Genomic DNA, 12,423 nt, shown 5'->3' with positions numbered 1-12,423 from the left:
TCCTAGCTGTCTCTTTCGTTCTGGCTTTCCCACCAATATCCTACATGCGTTCCACTTCTCCCCACTCCATCCGACGAAGAATACATATTACGAACTCCTCATTAAGAAGTTTTCTCTAATCCTCAATTACTTGAAGTCTCCCCGGTCCAAATATTCTCCTCAGCACCCTGTTCTCAAACACCCTCAGTCAGTGTCACACCCATACAGAACCACAGGCAAAATTACAGTTTTGTATATTCTAATTTTTAAATTTTTAGACAGCAGACGAGAAGACACAAGGGTCTGGACAGAATGGTAGCAAGCATTACCCGAATTCAGTCTCCTCTTAATTTCTTCCTGAATTTAATTTTGATTTGTTACTGTCGCTCCAAAATATCCGAATGCTTTCACATTTTAAAAGATCTGTTAGTCATCTGCATGTTACGAGTCTGCCCTGCATTCTGGTGACGAGACAGCTACATATACATACTTAGTAACATAGAGTAACATGAGTCAAAGTAACTCAGTTGGTATAGCGACGGGCTACGGGCTCAACAGCCCGGGTCTGATTCCCGGTAGGGGCAAGCTTCTTTTTTATTATCAGAGCATCCAAACCAAGTCTGAGGCCCACCCAGCTTCCTATCCCAAGAAGCAACGGAACGATTTTCCAGGGGCAAAGCGGCAGGGGCGTGAAGCTGACCACTCACCTACATCTAGTGTCAAGGCCAAGGAAATGTTGAGCTATACATCCACACCCCCATAAGACTTCATGGCATAATGTTTAATTAGTTAAGCACAGGGAAACTTTACTTTCTTACCTTACATGTAGTTTCATCTTTAAAGAGTTAAACTAAAAAATAACTACGCTGGTTTTTCTTTCACCGTGGAAATGAAAAATATAGCCCCTTCACATTTTTTTATGTTTGAACCTCTCGCGGGCTTGAATAAAAAATATTTTCATTTTTTATTTTTCGGCGAACTTGCTGCTTCCTTATAGTGGTGATTGATGCAGAACGTAAAATAAGGTAAAGATAAATTTGCCCCTGTGTTTAACTAATTAAGCAGTACGCCATGAAAGCGTATGGGGGAGTGGTTGTATAGATCCACATTTTCTTGACCTCCGTACTAGCTGGAGGTAATTGGCCTGCTTCACGCCCCTGCCTCTTTCCCCCCCCCCCGGGGAAAGAGCACTCGGTACACATTGGATAGGAGATTTGGTGGGCCCCAAAGCCGGTGTGGGCCCCAGAGCCGGTCTGGACGCTATGGAGAAGAGAAAATTCGTAATTTCTACCAGAATATATGGTGTTACATCCCACAAGACGGCAACCTTAATATTTTATTTCATTTTCATAGAATTGTGACAGAAACTACGTTAATGGACTGAAATATCTTCAGACGTAATGAACAATAATTCTGTCTTCAGGGATATAACGCCGTGTAGTCATTTGAAAGTCAACGGATATTTCGTAGGAAAATTTGGTCTGATCTGCTTGCTACATGTTTCACGCTAATTTCTTGCCTGGCTTAATTCTTCTAACCTGATATATCCCTCCGAAAATTCGGTTGACTTTCAACGGGCTACAAGGTGTGATATCCCAGAAGATGGTTCTCTTGATAACTACCGCTGTGAGAACCTAAAATCCAACGAAATGAATAAGCCCCACGTGACTGACACCCACGGCTATTGTAACATAGTACAATTAAAAGAAACCTCTTACGATTTCCTACAAAAAAAAATAATGATTTATTCTATCCTACCTCTAATGAACAGAGTTCTTCTTGAGAAGCTAGTGGTAGCTCATCTAATGAAGAAATTCCTAATGCTATATTTCACTATCCTCTTGCATTGATGTAGCTCTTGTTCACTAATTTTCATCTCTAATAAAACAAAACCCGTTCACATTTTCTCCTTTATTTTAATATGACAATAAAATCACATCAATTGCAACATGTTTCGATCTTACAAGTGTACCTTCAGGCAAATTTTTGCCGATTGAAACTTCCTCACTGGACCAGTTCGTATGTCAATCCATCCCATGCCGTTGCTTATCATCTGTCGCACTAAAATGTGTCTGTTTGAGAATGAACACACTCTCTCTCTCTCTCTCTCTCTCTCTCACTTCGCTCTGCACTATTTTCTTTTTGTGAGCTCCATGTTCTGCCCCATTCGTGTGTGTGCCTTGTACCCCTTGTGAGTGAAGGAAGAACTTCCTAACATTTTATAAATCCCGAAAGTTAATTTTCGTGTTGAAATTAACTGTTCACTGGTCTCTTCCCTGAGCCAGATGTATCCAATTCACAACTAATTTTTCCAAAATATATAGGAGTATTAATATTATCTCCCAACTATGCGTTGGTCTCCGCTGAGTTCTTCCTCCCCTTCAGCTTTTTCCTGCTAAAATCTTATATGCATTCCTAATCTGCTCTTGCTACATACCCAGCCCATGTAAACGTTCCCAATAATATTAATGAAAACTATAAATTATTAGCCGTTCACAGTGGCCGCGCGGTCTAAGGCACGAACCGTCTTCGTGCGCTTGAACATTGGGATCGTGGGTTCGAATCCCATTTGAGGCATGGATGTCTATGTGCGTTTATTCTGTGTTTGTTTTATTCTGTGTGTAGGTAGCGACCTTGTGACAGGCTGATCACCCGTCCAAGGAGTCCTACCGACTGTGTATAGGATTAAGATACTGAAAAGCTGGCAAGATCCAAAGGGTTGTAGAACCATAGTAAAAAAATTATAAAGCTCCACATTGGGTACTTTTCTCCAGCCTCTTCTCGCTTTCTTTATCTTTGGTCGGAACAATCACGTGAGCACGCTTCTTCCAAACAGCTCACTCTATAAAAATTTATCTTCGGGGTTGTGACTTCTTGCAGTCTGATATATAATTCCGAATGTAAAGTAAGTAAAAAGTAAAAGTAAAGATATCCCTGTAACAGGCCTTGGAGGCCGATTGGGTTGTGAGATGTTGAGTTCTCACATATTCTAGACAATTGCCTTAGAGATGGTGGAAAATTTGTCAGCCCTACGCCCCGGTAGCCCTTCAGCCTCAAGAATATTCCAAGAAAATTCCTAGTACTCATTTATGTTAGAGGCTGAGTCGACCTCAGTGCCGTAGTGAGGCTGGAAGGATTAGGTCAATTGAAAAGAAACATCCAATGACCTCATCGGGTCTTGGAGCAGCGACCTTCCGGCTTGTAGCTTAGTGCCTCAACCAACTAAGATACCTCGTGCCACCTTCGAAGGAAAACCTTTCATCCACATTCAGGATTTTGAAACTAGCACAATAGTTACTATAACCTTAACATCTTCTGGTATTTGAAGAAACGTGATCTGATAGATAGTTACGGACGTTTCGGAAGAAATGCTAGACAAGGCATTGATTAAATATCCGATGTCTAAAATTCTCACATCGGTGACTATGAAGATTAGTGTAATTTTAAATATGAAACCGTGTGGTCTATTAGAATTTCACCGATGTTTCGGAGGAATCTGCTGAATCCATCTATAATATACGTGTCACAAACCAGAAGAGAATAAAATTCATTGTACTTCGTCGTTACAACTTCAAACCTCGCACCTACAATCCATGCTTTTTTTTTCAGATATCGTAACAATATAACACCATATAGTTCGAAGATAGGTATGACGTTTCGCAGGAATATATCGCTTCCATTTTCAGTATCGAACAACGATCCAGACAAGGAGCAAGAAAAAATATTTTCTGTTTCCTAGACTTAGTCTTCTTCCGAATATCGATTAACTACACGGCGTCACATCCAAGAAAATACCGTGAGAACCTCAGATTCCATTTAACTGCGAATGAACTGCCTACAATCGTGTCTAACAGCCTATGATTCAGCATCGTGAGAACAAGCAGAGGTGGAAGGCACCAGAGGATGTTGAGCGCTGATCCCCACGTTCAACCCTGCCATTCCAGTCCGGCCTGTTCGTTGCGGTGGCCGGTAAACCTCACGGGAGCACAAGTTTCAACAAGGAGAGATTATTACTGACTCCTTGCTTTCCCGCCACCATCACTCCCCTATGAACTTACAATATCCAGTACAGTCTTCAAACAAATATTTGCCACTCTTCGTAACAAAATATTATAGGTCCAGTGATTTAGGTTAGCTCTTTCGAACGGACTCCAAGAAGTAGATGACCCCCATCCCTCCCATGAGGACGGAAACTGACCCAGTTTCTGAAACTGTATTCTTTCGTGTTTTCTTTAGAAACCCAGACAATGAGCAAGGTCGAAAACCAAGTAATCCTGAAAATACTGCCACGATTTAGGGTTTTGTGAATGACTTACAGACGGGTTTTAGAATGACTGACTGGATTCATTCAACCTTATACACACAACTCGAAACTACAGGCAATTAGATCGCTATCGCTGATCTACAAACTATACGGTTCACACACGCACTAGGGTTCTCAGTCTTCACTAGTCGTATCCTGGCAACGGTTCACTGTCACTGCAGCAAACACGAAGTATTCTTTTCAAAGCCTAATTACTTTCTTGCTGTTATTCTGCCACTGAAAACTCAATTCAGTTCCTCTGCTCCCAAGCTCCTATCCCGGCAGACTGGAGTCTCAATACTCGACTGCATTCTTCTCAACTGAACTCTTCTTTATAATTGCTTCGCACGAACAACGCAGAAAACAGAGCCTCTCCATTGTTGGGAAGGTGTCTTTACAGCGCCGTTGCATAGAGACGGAAGTTACTCAGTTGGTACTTGCGTATTCGCTGCCGCGCGAATATGTTTACCGAGTCGTTCCCTAGTAATGAACGTTTCTTCTGACTTCAATATTCCAGCTTTCTGGCGTCATGTCATATTGCTATAGGTATTGCTATCAGACGAGTGTTTAAAATATACAAGATGAATTATTTAACATCACTTCGAATAAATCCAGACAAAAATTTACGTGGTTTTAAAGGAGCCACGTGGTGCCTCAAAGAGATCATTTTCATCTTGTGTTTTTTACGATATTTCAAGGTCAGCTTCGATTTTTAAAAAGAGAGCTTTATTTTTTTCACATCCACGGAAGTTGCACGAGTCCGTGTGATATGGAGACCCACTCTGTCTGCTGCTGCGCGGGGTTAGGAGGCCTTGGACTGACGTCACAGCCCACAGTGTTAACTTTGGGTCGCTATATCACATGAATAGTCCGACTGGAACTCAATTTATTGGTCGTTTAATCCGTACAGATCTGCTCTACAAATTTTGTGGCGGTGAAAAAAAAAATCAAGTTCCATTTTAAAACTCTGGAGCTGACCTTGACGCAAGATAAGAGTATTCTGTTTCATATGACATGATGCAGATTGTGGCTGAAACATTTCGGGATATCTCAGTCGGTACAGCGACGGACTACGGGATGTATGACTGGGGTTCGATTCCCGGCAGGGGCAGGATTTTTCTCTTCTCCGAAGAATACAGACTGGTTCTGGAGCCCACCCAGCCTCCTATCCAATGAATATCGTGGGATCTTTTCATGGGGGTAAGCGGCAGGGGCTTGAGACTGACCACTCACCTCCAGCTAGTGACGAGTTCAAGAATGGTGGAACTATACCTCCAATCCCCAAAATATTTTCATCTCATACTGTTTAAATAATTAAGCACATCGACAACTTTACCTTTCATACCACGAAATTGTAATGCTGCTGCTTGAACATGCGCTGACTGAGGTACTGCTAATTTCTGCCGGTAGATGGGTCTGTCAACAATAGCCTCTCTGACGTCAATTCTCATTTTCGTGAAAAAAAAAATGTTTTACTTAGAAAATCTTCACCGTGCAGATGGGAGGTGTTCAGTTCGAATCTCGGTTGGGAAACTGGCTATCCCTATTATGGTTTTCATCACTCCCTTCAGGAAAATTAAGTGATACATCCTCGATTAGGTCACAACCACTTCCTTCCAAATCCTTTTCTGGATCATCATACATCTACTATCCTACAAATTCGGCGGGATTTAAGTAGCCTCTAAATTGAAATCTTGAATAAATAACGCAGGAAAAAGAAATAAATTCAATCTGAATTTTATATTTCTTCAGTAGAGGATGTTGGATTGGATTTCGAGTACTCGAAACAGAGATTATTTCACAACGTAAATGAAAACCTACTATTTGCTATTCTGCCTAGGTTATTTAAGCCAATGTTGGTAGAATTTTATTGACATTTAACCTTAGTCGAAAGAATGTTCGATTCGTATTCAAGTGTCCACATTTACGGGAATGAGTTCAAATCTTACCCGTAGATAGCAGCACTTCTTCTTGAACTACTGTTACTCTCTTCAATTTAGCGTGTCGGTATGAATGTAGCTATTTCTTGAGAAAATTTTCAAGTTGGTAATGAGCATATTCCGTGAAAACTGTGATTTCAAATTCTCCTGTAGTATATTAGAACGGACCACAGCGAAATAAAAACACTGTTATCAAGTAGAACGTTGATAATCACGGTAACTTCTCATAGAAATTTCAGTAGGGTTCACGCTAATAAGTAATAAAATATTAAATCATTGAAAACAAAAAAATGTTAACAATAAATATTAAATTAACATTTTTCTGAAGAAAGCAGTCTGTGTATATTTCCAACACCAGTCTGCATTTACCGGTTCTCACAGTCTCTTCACTTGCGGATTTCTTACATTTTCCTTCTATCCTGAAGATGGAGGCGATACGTTCCTCCGAAACGTCGTTAACACCACAAATATACGGTGCCAAATCCCAGAAGACTGCTTTCTTCATAGTCAACGCCGTGAAAACCTCAAATCTTACATAACATTTTTCTGTTTACAATTTAAAAGATGTTACACACGTCTTTCCATCTTGACATAAATTCAGCTATAGAGCTTTTTCAAAATGCAGTAAAACTTGGTTATAGCAACATCGGTTTCTGCGACACCTTGTCTATTACGTCAAATATTCAATGGTACGAACTAATTCCTCATAAAGCAACTGTTTTTATATCTTGCTTAGTACGACATGCACAAATGCATCAACCTCGTATGTAACGTCATTTTCATTCCTGAATTTCTCTGATATCGTGGGAAAGTTCGATGTGTCTGCCTACCCTCACTTTCTCTACTTGCTGACGTGACTGTCCTGGAAGAATACGACCGCGGGCTGTAAGAGGAGCGTGGGTTTTATGCGAAAACAAGGGTGTGGGGTGGGACTGCGTGAAGAGTGCAAGAGGACGCGGCAGGTTAACTGCATTCCTTTCCTAGAATCTCGTCTAACAGGACCTCACATTGTCTACTTACCCTGTAGTGTTCCTGCCTAAACCCAGAGAAGTGCAGTAGCGAAAACATGGCAATGAAAAGGAAAGTTTTAAGCATTCAAGAGAAAGTTAAAATGATTCGTGAAATAGAAAATGGGAGGAAAAAAATCCGATGTATGCCGCGAATTTGGTTTGGTGAATTCTACAGTACAAACGAAATGGAGAATCTATATTAATTCCACGTTAATGTTACGTTAGTCTGTACTTAACTACGTATTTCACTAAAAAAAAATGCAACATTTTAACTCGGTTTTTGGTAGATTTTTACGTGACTACATAAGGCTACTGTGGAAGTGCCCATTTCGGTTACAACGACATTCGTTTATAACGACACTATTTTTAGGTCCCTTTGATGACGTTATAACCAAGTTCTACTGTAGATGTGTATATACAGAGTGTCCCAGAAGGAAATTCAATGTTCTTGTAGGTAACAGTATCGGCAATTCTAAACAAAAAATTATATATGTGCACGTGTTCTATTCCGAACGGTTTCCGATGTAGAGCTGTTTCACTGTACAGACGAGCAACACGTCATGTCCTTACACGAGTTGCGTTACAAAGTGTATTGATGTTGACTGTGGAATTTTCGAAAATGTATTATACTGGGTAAACCGTACCAACTTTTTACTTGAGCAATAAATACCGGTATTAGAAACAGTAAGTAATATCTCTTTCTTATGAACAGTTTTGGAACTGTACAGTGAAATAGCTCTACCTCGGAAACCGTTTCGAATAGTACATACGCACGCTCTTTTGCTTAGAATGTTCGATAATATGACCTCCCAGAATATTGTCCTTTCCTCCTGGGACATACTGTATAATAACATGTAAGCAGAGCCCTGTTTGTCACTTTGTCTTTAAGTTCAAAAATTTACCAGTAGTTAGGAATAAGACCAGAATATAAGAGAAATATACGGCACTGACAAGTATCCTACAATCAGTTTTCGAATTCTCGACATTTACCGAAAAGAATTATCTCTATATCACTAACTCCATAAATCTTGCTATTCAATTAAAAACATTAATAATAATAATAACATCATGTTTTAAATATCCGTTATGATGTATAATGTATACAAGTGGATCATCAGAGGTGTTAAAATGCAAATCGTAGCTAGAAATAGGAAGTGTCAAATATTTCAACTAAGTATATTCTTGTAAGGGCCATTCCACAAGCAATTCTGCTGTCTAACTCAGTACATTTACGAAGCAACTGAGAGTAGAATTATTATTAACACACTCACATACTCACATACTTAAGTAGCATATCGGTAGAGATCTGAGGTAGAGAACTAAAATAAGAGCACTAATCACCTTTCTATGCTAAATACATCCAACTATATGAAAGTAATACCATATGCTCCTAACTAATCAATAACATGCAATTCATAGACCAATAATCGCAATAATGGTAATAATAATGATAATAATAATAATATTAATAATAATAATAATAATAATAATAATAATAATAATAAAAAGTAAAGCTGTCCCCATAACAGGCAGTGGAGGTCGATAGGGTTGTGAGAATTCGAGGCTCCCATATTTTCTAGACAATCACTCATAGATGGCGGTGAGGTTGTCAGCCTTACGCGCCGGCCACCTTTTACCCCCAGGAAGATTCCTGGTACTCATTTCTGTTACAGGCTGAGTCGAACCCAGGGTCATAATGCGGCTGGGTTAAGTTAATTTAAGAATCGATTGATCTCATCGGGAATCGAACCCGCGACCTTCCGGCTTGTAGCGTAGTGCCTCAATCAACTACGCTACCGCGTGCCCCATAATAGTAATAATAATAATAATATGGCCTAATACGGGTTAAGGCAACACAACCGGCTAGGAAATTGTTTCTCGCTGCGGAGTATTTCGTTCAATTCTACGTCATCTGGGATTAATGGTGTGTCAAGCAGAGTTGAAGAACGTTTATCTTAGTGTTTCTTGGATTTCCCCTACTAATCATTATACCACAATTGCGCCATACTCATCCAGCTCTGTTTTTTTAGGTGCACGACAGCCCTGACCAGGCAGCACCTTATCACATCCTCGGTCAAGTTGACTCGGCTCTTGGATGGATATACAGTGAGGAAGAGTTAATTTATGTTATACAATAATATTGTCGCGTGTCGGGCGTATATCGCGACAAATAAATTATCGACGTACTCGATGTAGCGAATTTTATTTCACACTCGCACTTACAATCACCCAAATTACAATCTGACGATTACTGCTATCTGCAGTATCACAAATAGTACACTCCAAATGCCACAATACAACTGACTGGTTGCTGGCTAACTCGACGATAGGTCCAGGACTCGCTGACTGACTCAGTACAACACTGCGGTAGCCACACTAGAACTGGCTGTGAATAGCCTTCGCTTCTCCCTATGTAGCCTCGATCGGACAATACGGGAAAACGGCCACGTAATAGGCACCCTTTTGCCTGGCGCTCTGTTGCTATGTAACGCTAGCGGAGGTCACCGCTGTTACTATCGTAACGTCGCCGCTGTTGATTCGCGTTGCCTAGCGACCGCGATATCCCTCGGTGACGTCACCGCGGAGGGGAGTGGCGGGGCGGGAACTCGCCTATTACCGTAAGAACGCGAGCGTTACGCCACCGCCACGCACCGCTGGGGAGGTAGGGGTCAACATGTCACAATATGTATTGGAAAAAATTGTGTGGATTATAAACTTCAACACGATCAGACAGAAAACAATTTTTTTTTGCCTGCAATGAAATCCACTTGCCCTCATTTTGAACCCATGAGGCATAAATGGGGGACTTTACGAAATACGGGACCAGTTTTTCATATAACTACACTGATGAAACCGGACTAAAATTTGACCTGTATAAAACTGAGACCCCTCTTGGCAGAAATATTCCAATTGCCCTTACGAAAATGAGAAAACTTCAGCACAGATTTATTTCCAAGAGACTGAAACTTCCGCACATAAAAACGGAAAACAAGAAGGGACCTCGGAATTACTGGGGTTCTAGAATCTATAAAACACATCGTTTAGGAAACTGGATCTGTTTCCGTCCTCAGGTGAAGGGGGGAAGACATCTACTCATTTGAGTCCCTTAGAAAGTGCTAACCTCAATCACTGACCAACCACTATGAGGTTCACACAGCTATTTAATCACCTGAGACCAGGCTAATTCGGCGGGAGGTAACAAGAAAATATGCAACAAAATATGTGACAGAGCATGCACATGCATATGGAACTAGGATAGAAAATGAGGAAGAAATTTCTGCTACAAACCTAGCCAATAAAACCAAGTGAATGAGCACCAATGCAAAGAGAGGGCCTAGCTCTGTGAAAGGATATGGCTGTAAATATTGTGATGAACCGGTTATTATCCGAAAGGGATTACAAAACTAAACTTTATTTTAGTTTCACGCTACCAAATTTGGCGTATACATTAACTGGTTTTTTGTTTGAAACGATTGAAAGGTTCGAAATGATATTTGGGGTAGAGTTACCAGCTAAGTTATTCAGTCTTACCAGATGTTTTCAGAAAGGTCTGTAGAGCTACGAGAGATGTGAGTCAAGAACCAATGGGCGATTTAGCAGCTAATTTTCAGTTTTAGAGAACAGTGTGAATAAATTGCTAATGCTGACGAAGCAGGTTTTTTGTTCCGTATAAAAGTAAACAAAACGTTTCAGTTCTAAAGACGATAAATTATTATAAATAATTTGATAAATAAATTTTATATAATATTTTATGTATCTCGATGTTTTTATTAATTCTCTAATCAACGGCGATAAGAATTGTGTGTAAAAACTGTCTATCTACTTAACTGTAACATCGTGAGGGCATTCATAAAACGGAAACATCCAGTAAATCTAAGTTATATTGCTTTACTTTCTCTTATCTTTGACTTTATACTAAGATTTACTTAAACAGACGTACATATCGTTTCAGTGTACTTAACAGCCGTTATTCAACATATAAGAAGTCCCAAAACCGGAAGTGAAGATGAGAAAGCGTGCACGGAAGTTATATACTTGAAGAAAGAAGCTGGAACTCTGGCAATGAAGTGATGTTGTATACTCATGTTCTACATATCAGATATCCATAATAACTTACCAATATATTTCGATGGAACTGCCGGAGTAAGAACGGAAACGTTTCCGAATTCTCTTGTAAGAAAACACGCTCTACCGAGGGAGACACTCCAGGCACAGCTCCTAAAACAAGTAGAAGATACAAGCAGGTAATTTCAGTTTATTTACAAGAGTGTTATCTTCTGGGATATAAGGCCATTCAAGTCCAGACGTTTCGGATGGATATACTGCCTTCTTTTTCAGTATCAAAGAATAGGCCAAGCAAGTAACCAACACAAAGCAAACTTTGCTTGTTTGGTGCTTCTTACTGGTTAATTGCTGTACTATTTTTCAACCTGAAGATTAAGACAGTATGATCCTCTGAAACGTCGGTGGAATCCCACCTGACTGCATGGTGTTACATCCCATTGTCCGTAGACGCGGCTGTGAGAATCTGAAATCAAACTTAACTCATTCACTTGAAGGTCAGTAAGGAGCAAGGCAAGGCTACGTAAATGTACATTACTGCTCTCAAAATTTCGAATTTCCTATGACAATCCATGGAGATGAAATTTTCATGAGAAGCCGTCAGTTCAGTTACTCAAGAACTTCCCAGCATTTTACGGAACCCGAAGGTTTATTACCGTGCTCACAAGAGCCCTCCATTGATTGCTATCATGAGCCAGATCAATCCAGCCCATACCACACCATCTTATCTCTCTAAGATCCATTTTAATATTATCCACCCACCTACGTCTTGGCCTTCCTAGTAGTCTCCAGCCTTCTGTCTTTCCTACCAAAATTCTGTATGCATTCATATTTTAATCCATGCATTCTACATACCTATCCATCTCATTCTCCTTGACTTGGTCGTTGTAATTTTACTTGGTGAAGAGCAGAAGTTATGAAGCTCCTCTTTATGCAGTTTTCTCCAACCTTCTGTCCCTTCACCTATCGTCAGTCCAAATATTCTCCTTAGCACCTTACCATGACAGGTGAGTCCCTTGTCACCACGGTATGGCTGTTTCTTTTTAAATCATACACACACACTACAGAACAAACCACAGTGTTTAACTAATGCTGAGGTCTCCAAAGTCAAAACTATTAACTAAGATTT

General features: G+C 40.2%; 1 long non-coding RNA gene across 2 annotated transcripts in view; it reads right to left on the bottom strand.

Annotated features, from left to right (window-relative positions):
* LOC111866956 overlaps window positions 1-12,423 on the bottom strand; it is a 131,187-nt gene that overhangs the window by 98,178 nt on the left and 20,586 nt on the right. For both annotated transcript variants that reach the window (XR_002843253.2, XR_002843252.2), the window contains exon 2: window positions 11,350-11,450. This is a non-coding gene — a long non-coding RNA (uncharacterized LOC111866956). The remainder of the gene's footprint in view (window positions 1-11,349; window positions 11,451-12,423) is intronic.

This window comes from Cryptotermes secundus, unplaced genomic scaffold (genome assembly GCF_002891405.2).
Source record: "Cryptotermes secundus unplaced genomic scaffold, Csec_1.0 scaffold1101, whole genome shotgun sequence".
Classification (NCBI taxonomy): Eukaryota; Metazoa; Arthropoda; class Insecta; order Blattodea; family Kalotermitidae; genus Cryptotermes; species Cryptotermes secundus.
This window is presented reverse-complemented; position numbering and strand designations above follow the sequence as displayed.